This window comes from Mustelus asterias, chromosome 13 (genome assembly GCF_964213995.1).
Source record: "Mustelus asterias chromosome 13, sMusAst1.hap1.1, whole genome shotgun sequence".
In the NCBI taxonomy this organism is placed as follows: Eukaryota; Metazoa; Chordata; class Chondrichthyes; order Carcharhiniformes; family Triakidae; genus Mustelus; species Mustelus asterias.
The window spans coordinates 50,025,657-50,032,388 of record NC_135813.1 but is presented as its reverse complement, the minus strand read 5'-3'; the positions used below and the strand labels follow the sequence as shown (position 1 = coordinate 50,032,388).

Sequence of the window (6,732 nt, the reverse complement as noted above, 5' to 3'; positions counted from 1 at the left end):
TGTTAATGTAAGCTTACTTGTGACACTACTAAATAAACTTAAAAACTTACAGTTTTGGTCGCCACACTACCAGAAGGACGTGGAGGCTTTGGAGAGAGTACAGAGGAGGTTTACCTGGATGTTGCTTGGTATGGAGGGGCTTAGTTATGAGGAGAGATTGGGTAAACTGGGGTTGTTCTCCCTGGAAAGACGGAGGATGAGGGGAGACTTAATAGAGGTGTATAAAATTATGAAAGGCATAGATAGGGTGAACGGTGGGAAGCTTTTCCCCAGGTCAGTGGTGACGTTCACGAGGGGTCATAGGTTCAAGGTGAAGGGGGGGAGGTTTAACACAGATATCAGAAGGACATATTTTACACAGAGGGCGGTGGGGGCCTGGAATGCGCTGCCAGGCAAGGTGGTGGAGGCGGACACGCTGGGAACGTTTAAGACTTATCTAGATAGCCATATGAACGGGGTGGGAATGGAGGGATACAAAAGAATGGTCTAGTTTGGACCAGGGAGCGGCACGGGCTTGGAGGGCCGAAGGGCCTGTTCCTGTGCTGTATTGTTCTTTGTTCTTGTTCTAACCGCAATGGAGGTGTCTCGCAACAGGATTGAGGGCTCTTAGTATGAAGGAGGGACTGACCCTCTGACAGTGCGGCACTCCCTCTGTACTGCTCCTCTGACAGTGCAGCACTCCCTCTGTACTGACCCTCTAACAGTGCGGCACTCCCTCAGTACTGACCCTCTGACAGTGCAGCACTCCATCAATACTGACCCTCTGACAGTGCAGCACTCCCTCAGTACTGACGCTCTGATAGTGCAGCACTCCCTCTGTACTGACCCTCTGACAGTGCAGCACTCCCTCAGTACTGACCCTCTGACAGTGCGGCACTCCCTCAGTACTGACCCTCTGACAGTGCGGCACTCCCACAGTACTGACCCACTGACAGTGCGGCACTCCCTCAGTACTGACCCTCTGACGGTGCGGCCCTCCCTCAGTACTGACCCTCTGACAGTGCAGCACTCCCACAGCACTGACCCTCTGACAGTGCAGCACTCCCTCAGCACTGACCCTCTGACAGTGCAGCACTCCCTCAGTACTGACCCTCTGACAGTGCGGCACTCCCTCAGTACTGACCCTCGGACAGTGCAGCACTCCCTCAGTACTGACCCTCTGTCAGTGCAGCTCTCCCTCAGTGCTGACCCTCTGACAGTGCAGCACTCCCTCAGTACTGACCCTCTGACAGTGCAGCACTCCCACAGCACTGGCCCTCTGACAGTGCGGCCCTCCCTCAGTACTGACCCTCTGACAGTGCAGCACTCCCACAGCACTGACCCTCTGACAGTGCAGCACTCCCTCAGCACTGACCCTCTGACAGTGCAGCTCTCCCTCAGTACTGACCCTCTGACAGTGCCGCACTCCCTCAGTACTGACCCTCGAACAGTGCAGCACTCCCTCAGTACTGACCCTCTGACAGTGCGGCACTCCCTCAGTACTGACCCTCGGACAGTGCAGCACTCCCTCAGTACTGACCCTCTGACAGTGCAGCTCTCCCTCAGTGCTGACCCTCTGACAGTGCAGCACTCCCTCCGTACTGACCCTCTGACAGTGCGGCACTCCCTCAGTACTGACCCTCGGACAGTGCAGCACTCCCTCAGTATTGACCCTCTGACAGTGCGGCACTCCCTCAGTACTGACCCTCGGACAGTGCAGCACTCCCTCAGTACTGACCCTCTGACAGCGCAGCACTCCCTCAGCACTGACCCTCTGACAATGCAGCACTCCCTCAGTACTGACCCTCTGACAGTGCAGCACTCCCTCAGTACTGACCCTCTGACAGTGCAGCTCTCCCTCAGTGCTGACCCTCTGACAGTGCAGCACTCCCTCCGTACTGACCCTCTGACAGTGCAGCTCTCCCTCAGTGCTGACCCTCTGACAGTGCGGCACTCCCTCAGTACTGACCCTCTGACAGTGCAGCACTCCCTAAGTACTGACCCTCTGACAGTGCAGCTCTCCCTCAGTGCTGACCCTCTGACAGTGCAGCTCTCCCTCAGTACTGACCCTCTGACAGTGCAGCTCTCCCTCAGTGCTGACCCTCTGACAGTGCAGCACTCCCTCAGTACTGACCCTCTGACAGTGCAGCACTCCCTCAGTACTGACCCTCTGACAGTGCGGTACTCCCTCAGCACTGACCCTCTGACAGTGCGGCACTCCCTCAGTACTGACCCTCTGACAGTGCAGCACTCCCTCAGCACTTACCCTCTGACAGTGCAGCACTCCCTCAGTACTGACCCTCTGACAGTGCAGCACTCCCTGAGTACTGATCCTCTCGCAGCGCAGCACGGTGAAAATTCCACCCGCCCGCCTCATTCATGTCTATTTCCATTTCAGTTAAACACAGATTTGATGCGCCCGCCCGCGCGCTGGTAAACCATCGAACCGCCGGCGTTCGGCAAATCGGTCTGTCCATTCATAGCTCGGCGCTCAACAAAACAAGCGGCACTGGTAAGGCCCAAAGCCTCAGAAAACATGAAATAGGCAAAGACAGTCCTGTATAACACTGGGGGACAGTACTGGTGGCGACGGATCTGCCACGGGATAATACTGGGGTACAGTACTATTAGGGACAGATCTGTCACTGTAAAACACTGGGGTACAATCGCGGTAACGATGGGTCTGTCACTGTATAACACTGGGGTACAGTACTGGTGGGAATGGGACTGTCACTGGACTGGTGGGGACGGGTCTGTCACTGTATAACACTGGGGTACAGTACTGGTGGGGACAGGTCTGTCACTGTATAACACTGGGGTACAGTACAAGTGGGGACGGGTGTCACTATAACACTGGGGTACATTACCCTTGGGGACCGGTCTGTCACTGCATAAAATTTGGGTACAGTGTTAGTGGGGACGGGTGTGTCACTGTATAACACTGGGGTACAGTACTGGTGGGGACAGGTCTGTCACTGTATAACACTGGGGTACAGTACTGGTGGGGACAGGTCTGTCACTGTATAACACTGGGGTACAGTACTGGTGGGGACAGGTCTATAGTTGTATAACACGGGTACAGTACTGGTGCAAATGAGTCTGTCACTATAACACTGGGGTACAGCACCAGTGGGGACGGGTCTGTCACTGTATAATATTGGGGTACAGTCCTGGTGGGGATGGGTCTATCACTGTAAAACACTGGGGTACAGTATTGGTGGGGACGGGTCTGTCTCTGTACAACATTGGGGTATAGTACTGGTGTGGTGCATCTGTCACTGTATAACATTGGGGCACAGTACTGGTGGGGACTTGTCTGCCACTGTAAAACACATTGGTACAGTACGGGTGGGGACGGGTCTGTCACTGTATAACACATTGGTACCGTACTAGGGTCTGTCACTGTACAACGCTGGGCGACAGTACTAGTGGGGACGGGTCTGTCACTGTACAACACTGGGGTACAGTACTAGTGGAGACGTGTCTGCCGCGTACAATACTGGTGGGGATGGGTCTGTCACTGTATAACACTGGGGTACAGTTCTAATGGGGACGGGTCTGTCAAAGAACAAAGAACAATACAGCACAGGAACAGGCCCTTCAAGCCAGCGCCGCTCCCTGGTCCAAACTAGACCATTCTTTTGTATCCCTCCATTCCCACTCCTTTCATGTGGCTATCCAGATAAGTCTTAAACGTTCCCAGTGTGTCCGCCACCACCACCTTGCCCGGCAGCGCATTCCAGGCCCCCACCACCCTCTGTGTAAAATACGTCCTTCTGATATCCATGTTAAACCTCCGCACCCCTCACCTTGAACCTATGACCCCTCGTGAACGTCACCACCGACCTGGGAAAAAGCTTCCCACCGTTCACCCTATCTATGCCTTTCATAATTTTATACACTGTACAATACTGGGATGCAGTACTAGTGGAGATGTGTCTGTCACTGTATAACACACGTACAATACTGGTGGGGTGGGTCTATCACTGTATAACTCTCAAGAGACGGATCTGTCACTATACACTAGGGTACAGTACTAGTGGGGACCTGTGCGTCACTGTATAACACTGGCGTACAGTACTGGTGGGGATTGGTCTGTCACAGTATAACACTGGAATACAGTATGAGTGGAGGCGGGTCTGTCTCTGTATAACACTGGGGTACAGTACTGGTGGGGACGGGTCTGTCACTGTGCAACATTGGGGTACAGTGCTGGTTGGGAGGTGTCTGTCTCTGGATAAAATTCGGGTAAAGTACTAGTAGGGACGGGTCTCTCACTCTGTTACACTGGGGTACAGTACCTTTGGAGACCGGCCTGTCACTGCATAGCACTGGGGTACTGTACTGGTGGGGACGGGTCTGTTGTTTGTATAACACGGGTACAGTACTGGTGCAGATGGGTCTGTCACTGTTCACACTGGGGTACAGTCCCGGTGGGGATGGGTCTGTCACTGTTCACACTGGGGTACAGTCCCGGTGGGGATGGGTCTGTCACTACATAACACTGGGGTACAGTCCCGGTGGGGATGGGTCTGCCACTGTAAAACACTTGGGTACAGTATTGGTGGGGACGGGTCTGTCTCTGTACAACATTGGGATACAGTACTGGTGTGCCGCATCTGTCACTCTATAGCATTGGGGAACAGTACGGATGGGGTCGGATCTGTCACTGTATAGCACTCGAGTACAGTACTGGTGGGGACGGGTCTGTCACTGTGCAACATTGCGGTACAGTATTGGTGTGGACATGTCTGTCACTGTATGACATTCGGGTCCAGTACTGGTGAGGACGGGTCTGTCACTGAATAACACTGGGGTATACTACAAGTGGGGACGGGTCTGTCACTCTGTTACACTGAGGTACAGTACTTTTGGGGACTGGTCTGTCACTGCAAGTACTGGGGTCCTATACTGGTGGGGACACGTGTGTCGTTGTATAACATGGGTACAGTACTGGTGCAGATGGGTCTGTCACTGTATAACACTTGGGTACAGTATGGGTAAGGACGGGTCTGTCATTGTATAACACGTTGATACAGTACTAGTGTGGACGGGTCTGTCACAGTTCAACACTGGGGTACAGTACTAGTGAACACGTGTCTGTCACTGTATAACACACGTACAGTACTGGTGGGGATGGGTCTGCCACTGTATAACACTGGGGTACAGTACTAGTGGGGACGGTCTGTCACTATATAACTCTCGGGTACGGTACTGGTGGGGATGGACTGTCACTGTGTAACATTGGGGTACAGTACTGGTGGGGACGTGTCTGTCACTGTATGACATTCGGGTACAGCACTGGTGAGGATGGGTTTGTCACTGTATAACACTGGGGTACAGTACTGGTGGGGATGGGTCTGTCACTCTGTAACACTGGGGTACAGTACTTTTGGGGACCGGTCTGTCACTGCATAGCACTGGGGTACTGTACTGGTGGAGAAGGGTCTGTCGTTGTATAACATGTGTACAGTATTGGTACAGACAGGTCTGTCACTGTTCACATTGGGGTACAATACCGGTGGGGACGGGTCTGTCACTATATAACACTGGGGTACAGTCCCGGTGGGGATGGGTCTGTCTCTGTAAAACACTGGGGTACAGTATTGGTGGGGATGGGTCTCTCTCCACACAACATTGGGGTACAGTACTGGTGTGGCGCATCTGTCACTGTATAAGTCTGGGGCACAGTACTGGTGGGGAATGTCTGCCACTGTATAACACTTGGGTGCAGTACTGGTGGTGACAGGTCTGTCACTGTACAACAGTGGGGTACAGTACTGGTGGCGACGGATCTGTCACTGGATAATACTGGGGTACAGTACTAGTGGGGACGGGTCTGTCACTGTACAACACTGGGACACAGTACTGGTGGGGACAGGTCTGTCATTGTATAACACTGGGGTCCAGTGCTGATGGGGACGTGTCTGTCACTGTATGCCATTCGGGGATAGTACTGGCGGGAACGGGTGTGTTACTGTATAACATTAGGATACAGTACAAGTGGGGACTAGTCTGTTACTCCATAACACTGGGGTACAATACTTTTGGAGATTACATAGAACATAGAACAGTACAGCACAGAATAGGCCCTTTGGCCCACGATGTTGTGCCAAGCATTATCTGAAACCAAGATCAAGCTATCCCACTCCCTATCATCCTGGTGTGCTCCATGTGCCTATCCAATAACCGCTTAAATGTTCCTAAAGTGTCTGACTCCACTATCACTGCAGGCAGTCCATTCCACACCCCAACCACTCTCTGAGTAAAGAATCTACCTCGGTCATCCTTCCTATATCTCCCACCATGAACCCTATAGTTATGCCCCCTTGTAATAGCTCCATCCACCCGAGGAAATAGTCTTTGAACGTTCACTCTATCTATCCCCTTCATCATTTTATAAACCTCTATTAAGTCTCCCCTCAGCCTCCTCTGCTCCAGAGAGAACAGCCCGAGCTCCCTCAACCTTTCCTCATAAGACCTACCCTCCAAACCAGGCAGCATCCTGGCAAATCTCCTCTGCACTCTTTCCAGCGCTTCCACATCCTTCTTATAGTGAGGTGACCAGAACTGCACACAATATTCCAAATGTGGTCTCACCAAGGTCCTGTACAGTTGCAGCATAACCCCATGGCTCTTAAACTCCAACCCCCTGTTAATAAAAGCTAACACACTATAGGCCTTCTTCACAGCTCTATCCACTTGAGTGGCAACCTTCAGAGGTCTGTGGATATAGACCCCAAGATCTCTCTG

At 52.7% G+C, this 6,732-nt stretch overlaps 1 protein-coding gene across 3 annotated transcripts in view; it reads left to right on the top strand.

Moving 5' to 3' along the window:
- Positions 1 to 2,400: 2,400 nt before the first annotated feature.
- fbxw5 (F-box and WD repeat domain containing 5) overlaps positions 2,401 to 6,732 on the top strand; it is a 296,735-nt gene continuing 292,403 nt past the window's right edge. Inside the window, exon 1 of one of the 3 annotated variants that reach the window (XM_078226724.1) lies at positions 2,401 to 2,491. The gene's annotated coding sequence lies outside the window, so the exon portion shown is untranslated. Of the gene's footprint in view, positions 2,596 to 5,736; positions 5,796 to 6,732 lie in introns of those variants that run through there. The other 2 variants (XM_078226726.1, XM_078226725.1) reach the window with 2 other exon arrangements.